The 19751-nt window shown below is 50.8% G+C and overlaps 1 protein-coding gene across 1 annotated transcript in view; it reads right to left on the bottom strand.

Annotated features, from left to right (window-relative positions):
- TUB (TUB bipartite transcription factor) overlaps positions 1-10032 on the bottom strand; it is a 73317-nt gene extending 63285 nt beyond the window's left edge. Inside the window, exon 1 of the transcript XR_008557977.1 lies at positions 9794-10032. The gene's annotated coding sequence lies outside the window, so the exon portion shown is untranslated. The remainder of the gene's footprint in view (positions 1-9793) is intronic.
- Between the last annotated feature and the right edge of the window lie 9719 nt (positions 10033-19751).

The following is a 19751-nucleotide window of genomic DNA, read 5'->3' as shown; positions in this document are numbered from 1 at the left end:
GAGGGGCTGTGCCCTTGGGGCTCCCGGGACCCTCCAGGGCACACTGGTGCCCTATAACTCTCTGCTCCCTCGGCAGTGTCTCCCCACTGCTTCACTGGGACCTCAGCGCGGTCCGCGGATCCTGGCCTGGCCCACAGGGAGAGCTGACAGGAAGCCCACACCCAGAACGGGCCAGCTCAGCCTCAGGTGCTGCGATAGATGTGGGGCCCAGAGAAGCTGTGCTCGCCATCCGCTCACTCACCTGTACAGCTAACTCAGCGTACAGTGCCCAGGCTCGAAGAGCAGCCAGCCTGGGGCGAGCCAGGTGTGTGGGGGTGCAGGGGGAGGAGAGAGGGAATGTGCCTAGGAGTGGGAGGGGGGGAGCGGAAGAGAACAGACAAGTGTAGGGTAAAGAGGAACATGCACTGGGGAATATCTGAGAGGGGTGAGCAAACATTTTCTTAAAGGGCCAGACAGTAAATACTGAGGCTCCCAGGCTGTGCCTCAGCTCTGAAGCTGCAGCGTCACAGCAGCCAGAGACCATATGTAAACAGACAGGCGAGCGTGTGTTCCACTCAGCTGTTTGCAAAAACAGGCTGCCAGCCCACCGGCCCCAGGTTGCCTATTTGATCCAAACTCACTACCCACCGCAGTGGCTGTCCACGCTCCACCACCGAGGCCACGGCCCAGTCATAACTTCATCCCCAAACTGCCAACAAGTACCCGAGGCTCAGGGACTAGGAGCTCACCGCTGCCTCCTCGAGCACGGCTGGAGGTGGTGTCACAAGGGGCTGGGGTGGGACAGGTCGGGTGGTGAGAAGCTTGGCCAGGGGACCCCCAGACCTCAGGCCTGCCCTCTCTCCAGTCCCCCCCCCACACACACACACACTCACCTGCAGAGGGAGGCTCTGCGCAGCCGCAGCTACTCCCCTTCCTTCCCCACCGGGATCTCTCACCGTCCAGCTGACGTCCCTCCAGCCCCTTCCCAAGCAGGAAGCCCTCAAAGGCGGGTGGGGGATGGGACTGAACTGCCCCAAGGACACGCCACGGGACAGATGACACCCCGGGGAGGACGAGGTGGCCGGAGGGGGGAGGAGGCGTAACCCAGCACCGGGACCCAGGGGCCCAGGAGGGGCCAGGCTGGAACCGACCCCCGCCCCGCCAGGCGGGGCCCAGCCGGCGCCCACCGGGTCCTGGGACACGCCGCCGGGGCCCGCCCGCGCCAGCCTGCCCACCCCAGCTCTGGTCCCCGTAGGTGGCGTCCTTGCGAGAAGATCGCAAGTCGCAGGCTCGGGCTGGTCCCTGGCCTCTCCGGTTTCACTAAAAGTGAGACGGGGGAAGATGCTATCAGGGCGCACGGAGGCTGCGCGGGCTCATCCAACATTGATGCGGCCCCGGCTGCCCCAGAGCCCCTCGTGGGGGGCGTAGGGTCCCAGCTCCCAAATCCTGGAGAAGGATCGGCATGGGAACTCATCACCGACGCCACACAGGTACCTTTCCGCCCCTCCATCCAAGGACCCCCGCTTTCCCAATCATGCCTAGTCCTGGGCCAGGGGAAGGGGCAACGTGCCCCTTCTACCCCCTTTCCCAGTCCTCTCCCACCTGTCTGGGGGCAAAAGAGGGAGGGAGGGTGGGAGCTGGCTCGTCTCCACTTAAGAGTCCTGTTCCCTCCAGCACATCTGCCTCCACTCGAATGCACACCACTTGCACACACCCACATCGCCACTGGGTGGCGCACACGCCCCTCCAGCAAAGGTGCCCAAACTCGTCCATATACATTCAATTGTGCACACATGCCCTGGCATAGCATGCACGTACCCAGACACACTCTCTGGCACACACACTGAGTTGCACACCTAGGGATACACACCAATGGAAGCCTTCTCCCAGAGGAGCCCAACCCATCACTGCCTCTGCTCTTGATACTTGGGATGGAGAGAGAACACCGCCCAGAATGTCCCACCCAGGGCACACTGGACTTTGGAGGGAGTGTCGGGGCAAGGCAATGCCCTCTTGGTGCCCGTGGCATTCCTGGTGTGGTGTTTGGTTGGTCTGCAGTGCCGAGAGGGAGGGCCTGGAGGCAGAGCCAGGTTGGGATTAAGTCTTTGCTGAGGAAAGTGACCTTGCGAGATGATAATCCTGGGTTCCAGTTACCCTCGTGTAGACCCTCCCTGGCTCCCAAGGTTCCCAGATGCCGGGCCCTCGTCCCCCTGACCTCAACTCCGTGCCCCTCATTCTTACACGAGGTTCCAGTCGGCTGGTGCGGTCCTCTGGCATCACACACCTGTGGAAAGCTGTCTCCTGGCAACAGCAAGGCCAGGCAGTTCCCTAAAGCCTTAAGCCTGCTGACTTCCCCACAACCTGGCCTGCCACTCACCAACAGACCCCGCCCCCTCCCCAACACACACACCACACATCTAGGTTGTTCTTCGTTCAGAATACAGGAATTTATGCATGTTTTTTGGTGATGGCTGTCATTGAAACTCACTTTCTCTTCATATACAGCTACTGTTGTGTCATGCACGGTATTAGAGGGAGGAAAGAGGCTTTTTTTCTTTTGAGAAGCACACTCCATGTTTAAAATAGTCTTTCCTACGGGCCTCATGGTTGAAAGCATACTCTCCCAGTTCTGGTAAAATGAACTTGTGAGATCTAGAGAATAATATATATGTACTAGTGCCCCGGTGCACGGATTCGTGCACACTGAAAGGAAATTAATTAGAAGGTGGCCAGCAGGGCTGGACTGGGTGAGACAGGCTGGACATGCCCTGGAGCCAACCTCCCAAGGTCCCTCCCCAGCTGGCCAGCAGCACCTGGGGCGGTGCACGGCTGGAAGGGCGTCTATGGAGTGAGCGGGGTCCTTCCGGCGGGGGGGGGGGGGGGTCCCTCGGCCTGGCCTGTGGGGATCAGGCTGAAACCAGCTCTCTGATATCCCCCGAGGGGTCCCGGATTGCTGGAGGGCGGTTCTTGGGTGACGCATCCCGGAATTGGGCTCCCTCCTCTGTGGTTCCGGGGTGTGTCACCCGAGAACTGCCACTGCCAAGTCACCACAGCTCAGCAGCTCCTGTGTTGAGCATCTGCCCCCTGGTGGTCAGTGCGCATCATACCTATCGGCTGGTTGAAAGGTTGCTTAGCCTTTTATATATATACTAGAGGCCCAGTGCATGATTGAATCATGCACGTGTAGGGTCCCCTACACGCTTTTGCTTTTCACGGTGGAGCTGAGTGCCTGTCCGCTGGTGCACCAGGCCTTTCAGAAGCCTCCGCCGCGGCAGACAGGCACCCAGCTCCCACGCTTTTGATGGTCCGCGGCCGCTGAGGGGGGCTGCCGCGGACACCTGGCTACCCTGCCGTGGAGAGGCGCTGCTGGGTGTCCGCGGCAGGCCCCCTTAGCGGCCACGGATCTGGCCGCTGAGAGGCACAGGGGGCGGGAGTCCCGCCCCCTGCGCCTCTCAACAGCAGGGTAGCCCCCCTCAGTGGCAGCGGATCTGTGCCTCTCAATGGCCGGATAGGCCACCCCGAGTCCCACCCTCCAGCCTCCTGCCACCCAATCGTGGGCGTAGCGGAGTGATGGTAATTTACATGTTACTCTATTATTAGATAGGATAGATGTTAGAGTTATGATTTGGGAAAATGTATGGTACTGATAATGGCTATATTTTCAAACTTACTTGCTCATCATTCCAGTCTGTTACTTTAAGATAATGTGCTTCTAATAATGTTCCCAGCTTTGAATGGCAAAGCCTAAGTAGATTAGTTTACACGCTTGATTAAAGAGTACCATGGATATTAAGAAATGCAATAAAAAATACAATAAATATTGCAAATTAAAAAAAAAAAAAAGGAGAAACAAGACCAGATCATCTGCCCAAGGCCTTGGGGGGAGGGGGGCGCGTGGCTGACTGGGAACACACACCTGATCCAGATCTACCTGCTCAGCTTCAGGACAGCCCGCTGCTCAGGATGCTCGGGATGGACAGAAAGGAGGGCTCCCCTCCCAAGCTCACGCTGGGCCAGGATCCCGGATGGGACCCAGGCTCCGCTGGCATTATCTGTCATCCAGGCACAGGCTCTTCCAGAGTGAAGGAACGAGGTGTCTCTGGGTGCCCGTGAGCCCCTGCTTATCAATTGTTCTCCAGACTATGGCTATAGCTGGCCCTTCCTTTTACCTTTGTCACAGATATAGTTTTCAGTGTATAAGACCCTTTTCTGAAGGGTCTTTCTGCTTGAACACCTCCAGTGACCCTACTTGGGGAACCGCAGTGCCTGATGACTTCAAACCTCAGTGTGGGCAAGAACCAAAGGGCTTGAGAAGTCCTTGCCTCACCGCCATGACTGACTTCTCTCCCCTCCCCCTCATCACCCTGAGCCCCAATCACACCAGCTGCACGGGAGACAGACCAGCCCCCACCCACCGCCTCCTCTAGAGCTATTCCTCCAATGACCTTGGCACCACCACCCCCATTTGCCCACCCAGGCTAGGTCCTGTGCTGCTAAAAATTCACCAAAAGCTGCTAAAAGTTCTGGAACAAAGCAGAACCTCCAATCACCTGCCTCTGGTGGCTACCTCAGCTGCCCCTGCCAACAACCCCTAAGTTGGCACCACCATGGCCAAGGCCTCCAATCCCAACCTTCCATGGCCTTTCCAATCATAGAACACACTCTGAGGTCATAGGTCACATACTTACAGAACCCCAGAACTACAAGAGTACTTCGTCTACCAGTCCAGCCCCTTCAACTGCAGGGGGAACAGGCCCAGAGAGCCAGTGGCTTGCCCAGGTCAGGATGGGAATTAAAGGGCTGTTAGAATCAAATCCTGGACCCCTGACTCCCTTCACAGAGCTCTTTCTCATACATCATCCTGCTTCTTAAACACAGCAACAGACAGTAAAAGCAGGGGAGGCTGAGATGGGTCAGGACAAGCTGCTAATGAACCTACATGTCACAGCAGTCAGGCCGGCTGCCTTCCCCTTCCCCCTCCCCCTCGCCCCTCTGGTCTGCCCTGCTGCTCCCCAGCCTGTGCCACCTTCTCTGCCGTTTCTGAGCCCAGCAGTCAGGACTGGAGTTGGCCTGTGGGTCCAAGTCCTAAGAGAGGACTCCATTTCAGTTCCTGATCTACTTGTGACTTCCCCACTGGGGCTAAAGGCCCAGTCCCTCTTGGAGAAGTTGAATCTTGTCACCCATGCCTCAGGCATTGGCTAAAGTCCCCAGCCCTGGAGTCCGCCATCTGGCCCTGCTTCTCATCCCTGTAACTGTGTCCCTCTCACCCAACGGGTCCCAATTGGTTCCCACCAGGTCTTTATTAGTCATGCCTCTCCAGTCCCTGGACTGCCTCCCTAGACGTGGTCCTGACCTACCTACCTCAGCCTCCCCTGCTTTCCTGCCCACTCGCCTCACAGAACTCCTGATTACAAAGGTAGGGCCTACCTGAGTCACCACGCTTACCTTTGTATGTAGGAATGGCCTAACTTTCAGTCAATCCAACAGAAAAGTTCTGATGTTAGTGGAGGAGCCCTGCTGTGGGCCAGGGAGAAATAACAATAGCTACCAATTACATGGCACTTACTATGTGCTTGTCACGGTCCCAAGCACTACATCTATTCAGCCTTACACACATTAGCACATTTAATCCTCACAACAATGCTATGAGATACATACTCTTATTACATCCAACTTAAAGATGAGGAAATGGAGGCTCACAGCCGTTCAGTAGTTTTCCTAAGGTCAACAGTGTGCTGTGCAGGTGATCAGAATACTGTAAGGAAACAAGGAACAACTTTCTGGAACACGAGAAAGCGGAAGCCAGAGCCACTGTTCAGAGCCTCTTTGTTGTGATGAAAAAGGTGTTAATAGTGGTGATGCTAACACAACGTTGTGAAGGTAATGGATGCCACTGAGTTGTACACTCAGTGAAATGGCTAATTTTATGTTATACATATTTTACCACAAAAACCTCAACTGTATTGCTATACACTAGTCATGAACAATTGAACAATAAAACATTTAAAATACCATTTACAATATTATTGAAAAATATGCAATAGTTAGGGATAAATCTTACAAAAGAGGTGAAAAACTTATACACTGAAAACTATAAAATATGCCTGAGAAAAATCAAAGGTGATCTAAATAAACAGAGATATACCATGTTCATAGATTGGAAGGCCCAATATTATTAAGAGTCAACTCTCCCCAAATTGATCTATAATCAAAATCCCAGCAAGTTGTGTTCTTTTTGTTTTTTTGTTTTGTTTTTGTAGAATTTGAAAATTTCATTTAAAATTAAATTGAAGTTGAAAATGACCTAAAATAGCCAAAACAATTTTGAGAAAGAAGAACATCCTGGTTTCTCCAAGACTTGGGTAAAAGAGTCTCTCCAAATCACTACTTCTCTCTTGTTCTGACTTCACACTCACCAAGCAACTTTTTTTAAAAAAAATCCTCACCAGAGGGTATTTTTCCCATTGATTTTTAGAGAGGGTGGAAAGGTGAGGGGAGGGGGTGGGGGAGAAACATGATTGTGAGAGAGATACATTGATTGGTTGCCTCCTGAACAGGCCCTGAGGTGGGACTGAGAACCTGCAACCCAGGTATATGCCCTTGACCAGGAATTGAACCTGTGACTCTTTGGTGTTTGGGCTGATGCTCTACCACCAAGACACACTGGGCAGTGCACCAAGCAGCTTTTTTATTTTACTTGCCAAGTAGCTTGATTCGAGGTTGGGGATGGGCCCTGGGCATTACTACAAAGGGATCTTCACAACTGTGGAGTAATAAATAGGCATTCTGGTTTGAAAAAATAAAGTTGAAAGTCCTGAACAACCTGATTTCAAGACTTATTACAAAGCTATAGCAATCAAGACAGAGTGGTATTGGTGTCATGAAAGGCAAACAGACCAATGAGGCAGAACGCATAGTATAGAAATAAAAGGACAGCTGATTTTCAATAAAGGTGAAAAAATGGGAAAGTCCTCTCAACAAATGGTGCTGGAACAATAGGATATATTCTCTCTCTTTTTTTTAAATGAACCTCATACCATACATAAAAGTTAACTAAAAATAGAGCACAGACCTAAAATATTAAATCTAAAATTAGTTGATTCCTTCCTAGGAGAAACATCTGTCAGTTCGAGGTAGGCAATGTTTTCTTAGATATGATACCAGGAGCACAATTCATAAAAGAACAGACTGATAAATCGGACTGCATTAAAAGTGAAAATGATCTTCAGAAAACATAAGAGAATGAAAAGAAAGACACAGATTTGGAGAAAATATTTGCAAGTCATAAATCTGATAAGGGACATGTATCCAGAATATACAAAGAACTCTCCAAACTCAAGAATAAGGAGAAAAAAATAACCCAATTAAAATACGAGAAAGGTTTTACCCCATACTTCCCATATGGATGGCAAATAAGCACATGAAAAGACGCTCAGTATCACCAGTCATTAGGGAAAGGCAAATTAAAATCACCATGATATATTCCACTACATGCCTATTAGAATGGCTGAAATGAAAAAGACTAAGTTATCTCAAGGATGTGGAGGGACTGGAATTCTCATACACTGCTTTCGGGAATGTAAAATGGTATGACCACTTTGGAAAGTTACACAGTTTCTTCAAAAGTTAAACGTACACCTACCACATGACCTCGTTACTCCTAGGTGTGTACTCAAGAAAAATAAAAACATACGTCCATACAAAGACTTCTGCAGGAAGTCACAAAGCGTTATTTGTAATAGCCAAAAAGTGGAAACCACCCAAGTGTCCGCCAACAGGTGAACCTATAAACAAACAAAGGCACCTCCCTATAATGGAATATGACTCAGCAATAAAAAGAAATGAACTACCAATTCATGCCACCACCTGGGAGAAAATCGAATTGCTCTGCTGCGCAAAAGAAGCCAGGCTACAGAGAGAGTACACACTGAACGACTGAATTTATACAAACTTCGAGGAAGTGCAAACAGATCAGGTCAGTGGTTCCCTGAGAACCGGAGGCCGAGGGGCCCATTTCAGGGGGGACCTGAAGGAAGGAGAGCAGATTCCAGGTTCAAAGACGTGGTGGGAGCAGAAGCCAGAGAACAGGGTTGGAAAGTGACGGTTAACTATTCACAGCTGCTTTTATTTGTTTCTTTTTGCAGGAAAAAGTTTAGTAAGTATATAGAATTAACTTAGTTTAAAAGTCTCCTCCCATACAGGTATTAGACCTTTGGCACATGCTACCACTTATTTCTCCTAGGACCTCGACTGTGAGCTCACCTGGGGGAAGGATGTATGCCTTTTTAGCTCTTTATCTCCAAGGCCCCACACACAGTTTGCACTCACACGTTGCTGAGTAAGTGAATGGATGTGATTTGGGATCGCGGAACACCAGCTTGAAGGTTGCGTTATTTTAAGTTTACTGTTCCCACCATTTCAGAGTTCCTCTCCACAGAGAGCACGGCTTTTCAAAAGGGCAAGCACACTGGGACTGTGAGGGACAGCAAGCTGATTGCTAGGACTGTGCAATGAAGGGTTGACGAGGAAACAGAATCAAACATATTTTTACGCTAAGAAAGAGGTGGCCCAGTTGCACCCATCTTTTTTTTTTTTTATATATTTTTAATTGATTTCAGAGAGGAAGGGGGAGGGCTAGAGAGATAGAAACATCAATGATGAGAGAGAATCACTGATTGACTGCCTCCTGCACGCCCCACACTGGGGATCGAGCCCACAACCTGGCATGGGCCCTGACCAGGAATGAGCCATCACCTCCTGTTTCATAGGTCAACGTTCAACCACTGAGCCTCGCGGGCCGGGGGTTGAGGGCAGGACAAACCTGAGTAGGTTTACAGGCCGAGGACAGATCTCCAATAAAGACAGGGAGGTGGGATGGAGAAGAGATGGGATCAAGGGGAGAGTAAGGGGGGGTGGTTCAAGGGGAATTAGCCTGTTTGGGGAATATCGGAGGGAATTCCACAAGGGCTGCCAGAGATGCAGGAGGTTTTCGCAGAGCGAAGGGAAAGGCAGCAGCAGGGGGCAGCGAGTTACGGAAGTTTCTCTTCCAGTTCTCACCTTTTAGGGCCATGGAGCAAACAGGTAACTCCAGAATTCTGGAGATCGACATGGGATTGCAAACTTTAAAAACAAACAACACAACACAAATCTGTCAACTATGATCCTGGTTGAATTTTTAAAAGAGGGGGTAGCGTCTAACACACCAGAAAATAGTAGTAGAAAGGACAAAAATCTTGGAAGAAATCTACTCTGCTCTATGACCAACTCACTCCAACGTCCTCATTTTCCCCATGTCACCAGGAAGGATGTTCCTTCCCCCAAGACCAGCGCGTGGGCAGCGCGGCTCCAGACCGCCCACGCGCGCAGCAGCTCCCGGTCCCCGCGGGGCGGGCGGGCCGCACTCCGCCGGGTGCCAGCCGGGTCCCCACCGAGGGTCCCGCGGGGCGCAGACCCGGGAGGCGGGCCTGGAGCCCAGCGGCGCCCCACCCCTCGCCCCGCCCGCCCCTCCGCGCCCTTCTACGCGGCTCCAGCGCCCACCGACGCCACGAGTGGGGGGTGGGCGGCAGCTCGCCGGTCTCTCTGCCCCGCGCCCCACTCGGACAGCGCCGCCCCGCCGGAGTGAGGACGCCCTCGCTCGGCTCGGGTCTGGGACATCCGAGGCTCTCGGTACCGACGTTGCGGATGCTCGAGGGTCCGAGTCCACCGTGGGGTCTGGGCGCTCTCGCCGGCTCTCATCCCCCGGAACCCGGCTTCTCCCGCGGGAGGCGAGCGCCGAGGACGCCCACGCACGGCCACCCGGAGGGGCCCGCCCTACCTGTCGTAGCTCCAGCGGCTGTAGGACAGGGTCCGGTGGCTGCTGACTCCCTCCATCGCCGCCTCCGGGCTCCGCGGGCGGAGGGCGAGGCTGCGCGGGACTCCCAGCTCGCTCGCTGCGGGCCAGGCGCGGGCGGAGGACGGTACCATTCCCCCCCTGGGGGGCGGACCCCCTCCGGCTCCGCCAATGGCGCCGACGCGTGGGCTGCGGGGACCCGGGCCCAAGGGGCACCCTCCCCCGCGTTGTGTCCCGCGGGGGCGCGGCTACTGCAGCCTGGACTGCTTATTTATTTCCGATGTGTGCGCCACGTCGCCATGGCAACCGTTCCATCTTTTCTGGCGTCACTAGGGCACTGCGCTTTCAAACCTGCCCGGGACAGGGACTGCTAGGAGGCTGTCCTTTCTCCCGCAGTCCCGGGTACAGGTCCCGTACCCCGACCCCCTCTAGAGATGGCCCCTCCTTTCCCGCGTCGTGGGGGGGGGGGCGGGGGGACAGCGTCTTCATCCGTTCAAGAACCCCCAGCTTTATACCTCAATTGTCCCCTTCTCAGGAATAGGAATATCCATCCCCAGAATTTCGGAATCTCACCTCCCTCTCCCTGCCTTTTTCCTTCCAAGCTTGCAAGCAAGTTATTTAACCTCCGGGATCCGCCTCTCCTAAAACTGTAGGAACTCAGCCCCCTCTTTACCCGAGTGGAAATCCTCTTCTCCCTTCCCCTCCCCCACTGGACTCCCTGGGCCCCGCACTTCAGCATATGGGGACCCTTGGGTTCCGAAGACGAAGCTCTGTAAACAATCCCATTTCTAAGGCCATCCCTTTCTGTTTGTTTCCCTCGGTGTTTTCATGAAATCCAGCTGTGTTGTCTCAACAAGCGGAGACACTTTGTCTACACTTGGCTAAGGTTGGTCCAAAGGAAGGAGAACCGGGCAGCTGTGTGGAGTGGGTTGGGGAGGGAGAGAGAGCGGCCCGCCGCCTTCCAATCCACTTCCTTCCCCCTGCCTCCCCTAACCCCACCTCAACTGCGGGGATTTGCAGGTATAATCTCCTCGCAAGGTCATGGAAGCCTAAGAAGGACCTTTCAGTGAGCTGTGGAGAGGCTGCGCTGAGGCGCTGGGACGCAGGCAGGTGGAGGCGCCTAAATTCCCTGGAGGTGGCGCGCAGGGCAGTAGGGGTTGAGCTACACTAATCCAAGGATCAGGGGCATCTCCTGTGAAACTAGACTTGCTTGTTAACCCTTAGCTACAGGACTTGCAACCGGCAGTGCGCCTGTTGCATCCAGCCCACAGGTGTTTTTTGCTTGTCTGGCACAGGCGTTCCCATGGCTAAGTTGACAACACTTAAAAAGTGGGAGATTTAATAGATCAAGCCTTTTGTCTTCTCTTGAAAATCTGGTGCCCTTGGGCCTGCCTTCAGCATAGCAGGCATAGAGCACCAAAGTGGCTGCTACCCTTACAGGGAGCATGTCTTCTCCAATGGGCCTCAGCCCCCAGCCATCCAGCTTCTCTCCCTCACATAACTTGCTGGTCTCAACAGCTTTAGAGTTTGCCACCGTGTAGGATACAGCCATCTCTGTCATCACTGGTTTTCCATGGCCCTCAGAGCTGCCCAAATGCCGCATTAACCAGTATTTACCAAGGGCCAGGTCCTCAGCAAAATGCTGCATGTAACAGACATGCATGGACTCCTATTCCTGACTGCATCTTGATGGTGAGACTCAGGAGTGCTCGATTGGGACTCCAGAAACAACATGTTGCAAGTATGTGAAGCCTTGTTTCATTGTTTGGGGGGAGGGGGGGTTGAGGAGGAACCTCCCTGTCTGGAGAATGTATGGAATGTGTTGCCCCTCCCACAAACACTGCAGAACCAGAAGCCACTGCTCCTGAGCCATGCGTTGTAAGACAAGCCTCCAAGGATGTTCTTTCTCTGAAGGATTGATGGACGGCCAATAGGACCTAAGAAGGGACTCCCTCAAGATAGGTCCTGCCCCTACAGCATCACCCCACTCCGTAGGAAGGGCTCTTCCTCCCCTGATGTTTGCGTGTATCTGAAGCAGTATTTTCCTTCTCCTCACCCAAAGACAGACCACGGACTCCATCCGCTTTTGGAGAGAGGGTTCTGCTGCTCTGCTTGAACCCCGTCTGATCCAGCGCAGTGGCGGGAGCAGGGAGAACAAGTGTGGGAGCAGATGTTAAAGATGTTCAAGTGGAAGTGGGCTGGGAGATGGAACGGAAGGTTAGACAGAGGAGAGCTTACTGACCTGGGCGCGGCCTCCTGTGACTGGGGACCCAGTGCTCGGGGACGGGCACCGGGAGCTGGTCTGACACATTTGCTGCGGTGGCCCCTGGAGCTTGGATGTGGTGACGGCCTGCAGTGTGATGGGTAGTAGACAACTCTGCTGCTTCCCTCAGGTTCTTTTGGATTCCTTTCTACTGCTCTCACGTGTGTCCTGCCCTCCTTCCACTTTCACCAACAGCTTTGCTTCTAAAACCCAACACCTGCACCTCTTCTTCCAAGGACGGCCTTCACATTGCCGGAGCCACTCTGCTCACCCATACAGAGTGGTAGGCACCTAGGAATTTTCTTTTTTAATATATTTTATTGATTTTTTACAGAGAGGAAGGGAGAGGGATAGAGAGTTAGAAATATCGATGAGAGAGACACATTCATCAGCTGCCTCCTGCACACCCCCTACTGGGGATGTACCCGCAACGAAGGTACATGCCCTTGACCGGAATCGAACCTGGGACCCTTGAGTCCGCAGGCCGACGCTCTATCCACTGAGCCAAACCGGTTAGGGCAGCACCTAGGAATTTACTGCCACCCTGGATGGCCCTTGTCCAACACCTGACAGGTGCAGGAGTACCAAAGTGCAGCATCCTTGCCATGGGCAACACTGACGGGTAATTTGTACTCCAGTGTCCCTGTAGGATCAGGTTCATTGTAACTTCTGTGGGACTTTGGGACCATATCCTTGTTTCCCTTCCTCCTAGTTCTTGTCCTCCTGCACCCACTCCTTTTCGTGTCTCCCGTAGCAGCATTTCAGTGGTGCATTACAGCTGGCTAGGGCCCAGAGCCGATGGTTAGCATCTCTTCCCAATGCCATGTTCAGAACTTGGCCACAGTGGGAGCATTCACCATAGAGTATTCATGGAAATTGGCAAATGCTATGAATCCAGGCTTTTTCCCCCCAGAGAGCCAGTTGTTAATTATTTATGATCACACCACGGAGCACTTCCTTAACCACTTGTGCATGAGTATTAATTTCAGAGTCTGCTCAACCTGCACTTGCAGAGGCTGGGTCCTCCTTATGGTGTCATTCCTGTCTCCCAGAGGAGACTGCCCCAGCACTTACGTCAGACTCCTCCCACCTGGACAGGGCAGCACGTGTCCTTACTGGAACGGACACCTTCTCTGAATACGGATTTATCTTCTTTGCTACATGTAGTGCTTTTCCAATGGCTTATAGACAAGTTATCAACCTGAGATCCTGCTAGGGAAGTCTCAGCTGAAGGTTCTCTATGGAAAAGGATGTCTGGCAATGGTTTTGTAAAACAAGGGGTCTTACCATATATATTTCATTACCTGGGAACAAGGGGTAGAAAGTGAGAGTGGCCCACTAAGGCCTCAGCTAAGGACCCAGCTCTGGAATGAAACTGGACTGGGCCACGGTCCTCCAGGGTGTAGAACATGCATTAGACTATCCGCTGATATATAGTGCCGTGTCCCCAGTACTTAGAATACATCTTGATTTCAGACGTCTAGTCTCCAGAACCGTGAGATAATAAACTTGTTGTTTTAAGACACCAAGTTTGTGGTACTCTACGGCAACCCTAGGAATCTAACAGATCGTCTTACACATAAACCACCTTCTCCCAAGTCCTTGTCACATGTTCTCCTTTCAAGGAATCCAACTAAGCAAATTCCCCCTCCAGCTGAATTTTTAGGTCTGTTTGGAGTTTCCATTATCAGGTAACCCTTACCTCTCCCATCTCTTGCATCCCCAGTGAGCTGAGCAGTCTTACCTGAGACAAGACGTGATCCTGCCCTATACCATCTCCTTCTTCCAACCTCATTTGGTGAGTGGCCTCATTCACCTGCTCAAACTCTACCACCATGTGGAGAGGCCAGGCTCTTTTATACTAGCTCTGGCACCACGCCCTCCCTGGATGGGAAGCCCAGAAACCTCATTTTGGTCATCAGGGCCTGGGCCAGGGTTTCTCCTGGGAAATGGTGGCTCCAGGAGTTTTGTATAGAGGAGCTTTTAGATTACAATCTGACCGGAAGGGGAGTGAGCCCTAGATTTACTTAAGTGTTTCCAAACCACATTTTGAAATGGATTTGGAGTGATTTTGGGTGGGTATAGAGGAAGATGCTTTGTAATCATCACTATGGCCCTCAGATGGCCAAGGAAGCATTTCTAGAAGTCCTGGTCACTCTTTCTGCACTGCCCTGGCCTCTCCAAAGCCGAAGGTTCTTTTTCTAAACCAGGCCTGTAGAAAACTGCTCAGGAACTGAAGGAAGGGGAATGAGCAACCAGCAGTCTTAAGTGGCGTGAGGGAGCCCTCTAGTGGCCACCACTCAGAAAACCTCGGGCACAGAGCAGCGCTGCTTCTGGGACTAGAGGTCCATTGCTATGGACAGAAGGACCAATACCTGGAGGCAGAGTCCATTCTAAGACTAACAACCATCATCCTGGGACAGAATCATAAGCACAGGCTGGCAGCCCCAAGAGACAGATCAGATTGATCACAGAACAGAGACCAGATCACCAAACCCAGTTTGCCCCTCTGGGAGACATCGCTGGGGAAAAGAATACAACTGGAATTTTGTTGGCCCCGTGAGGACTTTTGTTACTGGCACAATGATTATTTTGTTCAGTTAAAAATTTTATAAAATTTAATTAAAAATTCAAATTTTAAATCTGACTCCAGGTTCAGAGAACTAGAGAGACATCCTGGACGATTTTTGGGAGAATCAGAGGAGGCCGGTGTCCCCAGAGAAGGCAGAGATAATGTGTGCGGCTGTTATTGCAACCCTACCTTTACCTCTAAGCTGCGTATCCTTGGAAACACAATTCTATATGTGGGCCACTGTGAAACTGAAAGTAGTATTTTGATCCTCATTCCTTTCTTCAAAGCTCTTCCTCCTCTTTGCGCCCAATTTTAATGTCTTTAAAGATTGCATTCCCTTCTCTGCAGGTTTCAGCATGTTCTGTACTGTGTCTTCCTAAGACTTGTTCCTACCCTATAATTTACAGCATTCTGTCATAATCATTTTTGTGCATCTACCCCATAATACTGAGACCCATAGAGGGCAGAGAACATGGTTCCTCTACTTCTATAGCCCCAGTACCTGCCTCTATGGCTGGTGCATACTAAGCGTCACTAAGTATTTGTAGAATAAATGAGTAAAACAACGCTGTCTGGTGTGCTCCCTCCCTCCAGCGCCTCTCCAGAAGACCCTGATGACTCCTAATGAATCACCATGTCTACAGTGCCTCGTGGTAATTATCCTGCACGCCATCCATTCATTTATTCATGTAGCAAATGTTTATTTCTTAAGCATTATTCTGGGTCTGGGTCGGCTCTGAGACCTAGGAATGTTAAGTCTACAGGAGACTTTGCCCTCACAGAGCTTGTGCTCTAATAGGGGATAAACAGACAAGTTCAAAACGGTGAGATAAATGCTAAGCTAGGAGAACATCATGGGATCCTGGTATAGGAGCATCTTCCAAGAGGAGGCACATTTGGACTAAAACCTGAGGGATGAGTAGGAGTGGGACTAAAACCTAGGGGATGAGTAGTAGGATGAGCTACAGGGGCACAGATTCTAGCAGAGCAGAGAGCAAGTGCAAGGGAGCCCAGGCTGGGAGTAAGGGGTGGAGCTGGAGAGCCAGGCAATCCGATGAGCCATACAGGTTGTGATAAAGTGTGGACTTTACCCTGGGCTATGGGACTCCACTGAAGAGATTTCAACTGAGGTGTGTGTCCCGGTCAGATCTGCAAAGAGCAGTATGGCTGCTGTGAGAAGGTACCAGAGAGGGTGAACAGGAAACCGTTTTTCTCTAAACTGACTACTCACATCAAACATTTCCGTGATCAGATGTGCAGGTGACTTTCCACACTATGCAGTTGACACCAGCCTAGTGTCCCAGTTAGCATAGTTTTGACAGTTTACCTGGAGACAGTGTCCGATCCTAAGGTTAAGAGCTCAGACCCACAAGACAGCCCCCACCCCTTCAGATGCCACTTGCAAGTCCAGGTTGTCACCTGTGCTCTGACCGGCCCACCACAGATTGGAGCTCCCCATGGCCCCCTCCTTGGTTTAATTTGCTGGAGCACTTCACAGAACTAAAGCTTGCTAGCCATTACTCATTTACTGCAAAGGATACGAATGAGCAGCCAGATGAAGAGGCAGAGTGTGGTCTGAAGGGGTCTGGCGCCCAGGAGCTTCGGGCCCGGTCTGGCTGTGCCACCGTCCTGGCACGCACTGGGTTCCTGGCTGCATTCTTGTTCACCGGCCCAGGAGCTCTCCGAACTGTCCTTGTGGGGTTTGTGAAGGCCTCATATGTAGGTGAGTTTGATTAACTCACGGGCACTTAAATCAAGCTGAAAGTTCCAACCTCCAATCACGCAGGTCAGTTCTCCTGGCAACCAGTACCCATCTTATGGTTATCTAGCAGCTTTCCAAAATCACTTCATTAACATAATCTTAGATGCTGTTGACAGGGGCTTGTTAGGAATAACAAGACTCTATAGCTCCCATCACTTAGGAAATTCCAAAGGTTTTACAAGCTGCCTGCCAGGAGCATGGATGAAGACCAACATATATATGAGTATCATAGAGGGTAAGACTAAAGGCAGAGTGGTAATGAACTAGTTGAAGCATGATGGTGGAAAGGGAGGGAAGAATCAAGAATTTACCCAAAGTTTAGGGTTTGGACAACTGGGTACGTAGTTGAGTCACCTGAGGAAGGAAATTCAGGTAATTTGTGGGGGAGGAAGAGACAATCAGTTCAATATGGAACTGAATTTCAGATGCTTTTGAGACATCCACGTGCGGTATCTTGTGTCTGTTTAACTAGTCCAGACTCAGGAAACTCGTTCTGAATGTGGCCAGAGCCAGAGCTAGAGCATGGGCCTCCTGAACATACAGGCAGCCATAACTGTCACAGGCTTCCTGAGGCCTTCCAGGCAGAGGGTGCAGAGGAGGTGAAGAGGGCCCAGGATGCAGCCCTGGGGAGTGAAACATCAGGGAGGTCAGAGGAGGAAGGACCAAGAAAAAGCACTGAAAAGCAGTGGTTAAGGCAGTTGAGAGAATATCAGGGGAGTGTGGTGTGTCACAGAAGTCAAGCCACATTGTTTTTAGCATAAGCACAACCACATAACAAAGAGAACATGTACACACACTCACAGTAAAAACAAACTTGTGCATACATAAGCAAAGGGTATAAAGATAAAATCCAGCCCTGGCCAGTGCGTCACCTTGTGAACCGTAAGGTTTCAGGTTCGATTCCCAGTCAAGGCACAGCCTGTGTTGTGGGCTTGATTCCCAGTAGGGGGTGTGTAGGAGGTAGCCAATTGATGCTTCTCTCTCTCTAAAAATCAATTTTAAAAAATATTTTTAAAAATTCAGTCATTCTTTTTCAGTCAACCTAGGTAGAGCGTTCCTTTCCTCCCAAACAGCTCCCGAGCCAGGAGTCAGCACCCAGGAGTCAGCAAGGCTGGAGCCACATGGCTGATGCCGCCTTTCTCCGAGCCTTTGCGCATACTGTTTTCTGTGCCTAGAATGCTCTGTTTTCTCCTGACTTCTTTTTCAGTCTGCCCCCATCTGGAGTCCAGCTTAGATTTCACTTCCTAATGAGACGCCTTCCATAACCCCGACACCTGTGATTCCCAAGGTAATGATTAATTTGTCCTCTCTGGTAGATCTTAAGCAGATAACATGGCTTTTTGCTTAGCACACTATTTGGCATTTAAGTATCTCATGAGCAAACGGCTAACTTGAATTCTTCAGCCTTTCCCAAAAAACCTGGAGCAGTTCAGTTCACCAAAGTCACAATTCTTTTGTTTTGCACTGAAAACCTCACCATTTGTTCCCTCTAACCTTAATTCTGGTCACAGCTCTCTGCATCCTCTAAGCTTCCAGCACTTTGGAGTAGCCAGTTTCCATATATGACCATCTCTTCAACCACTTCTATCAGAAACAGGCAATCCCGGACTCCTCCCACCTCTCACCATCCATGTTTCAACCAGTCTCAAGTCCTCCTGAGTCTGCCCTGTAACATCCTCTAGTACAGTGATGGGCAATCTTTTGAGCTTGATGTGTCAAACTTCGCCAAAAAACTGAGCATAACTCGGGTAGTGTGTCACTTTGAGGAAAAAACATTATTTCACAAATGTTTCATCCTCAGGAGCAGCAAATGTTTCATCCTCAGCATGCGGCCGCATGTCATCAGAAATGGCTACACGTGTCAGTGCTGACACGCGTGTCATAGGTTCGCCATCACTGCTCTAGTATCTGAGTCTTCGTCACCATCCCCACCACTACTGCCTCAGTTTGGGCACTCATCTCTCCTCTGAACCAACAGTGGCCCTCAAACTCAACTCCCTGCTTTCTATTTCTACCCTTTCTACACTACCAGGTGATCTTCCTAAAACCCACATCTGACTAAATCCGCTTAAAATTATCTACTGGCTTCCCACAGCTTCCGGTTTACAAAGCTCACCTCCACAGACGGAGGGCCCTAGGCTCGGCTCCTGCATATGCCCCCTTAGGTTCTGAACAGGGTAAGCTTTTCTTTATCTGCAGTCAAGCTTGAAGCTTTATTAGAGATCCATGAACCAATCCTTATAAACACTTCCTTTAGCTTGTAGCAGGCTAAGCTTTTTTATGTGTTTCTTCTGCCTTTTATGATTTCCTGGTTGAAAAACAAAAAACCAGCTCAGATATCGCATCCTGGGTAGAATCCTCTCAGATGCCCTCTGAGAGTTGGTCAATCTTTATCAGGCACTCCTGTTATGTCGTATTTTTGCCCTATTAATTATTTCATTGGGCCACTAAACTGTGAAGCAGAGGGCTACACACAAAAATGAAATTCAGACCTGAATTCAAATCTTGTTTCATCACTTACTAATTGTGTAACTTCAAGTAACGCACTAAACTCCTCTGAAAACAACTGCCCCCAAACAGAAGAGGTGCTCAATAAATATTAGATCAGCACTCATTTTCCACTTTTGCAACTGATTATTTACTTTTCTGCTTTCCCCACTAAAATGGGGAAACACTTGACCTAGAAATCATAATTCTGCTCCCTGAACCAGTGTCAAACAGCTCTATCCTCCTATTTACATATTTTAAAACACTGAGCCACACCCTCTACTCTTTCAGTTTAGATTAAGTATCCAATTCTCTCAATTATTTCCCCTGCATATATTCTCACTTTCATTTCCTGTGGAAACCACGTGACCCTTTAAGAAGTGGTTCACAGTACTGTGGGATACTTCTCCAGGCTGAAAACCAAAAGGACAAATTCGGTAAAGCAATGTTTCCTCACCACGGAGAAGACTGTCTTCCTACCAGGACTCATGGGTCCCCGACTGAGATCTGTATCCACCTCCTTCTCTCCCTCACCAGCACATTCTCTAGGGACTTCAAATTGTGCACAAAACCCTATATACTGCCATCCACATAAGATGCTATGGAAGAGAAGTGATAAAGAACTTTGTATGTGCTCTGATCATAAGCAAAAAGAGTGGGGAGACAGTGTCCCTGTAGACCAGTATGCTAAGGCTCTCTGATTCGGGGGCAGGTGAAGCTCAAGTGGCTTGGGCTGTGGGTACAACAACTGATGACAAGCACACAACTAACTTCTACCCGAAGTCCTCACTTGTGGTTTCTGCATGAGCTCTAGGACAGTTTTCTCCCTTCCCCAGCAGTAAATGCACATAAGATGGAA

The sequence above is a fragment of the Eptesicus fuscus genome, chromosome 13 (assembly GCF_027574615.1).
Source record: "Eptesicus fuscus isolate TK198812 chromosome 13, DD_ASM_mEF_20220401, whole genome shotgun sequence".
NCBI lineage: Eukaryota > Metazoa > Chordata > Mammalia > Chiroptera > Vespertilionidae > Eptesicus > Eptesicus fuscus.
Note: the sequence above shows the minus strand (reverse complement) of the source record. Positions and strands in the feature narration are given on the sequence as shown.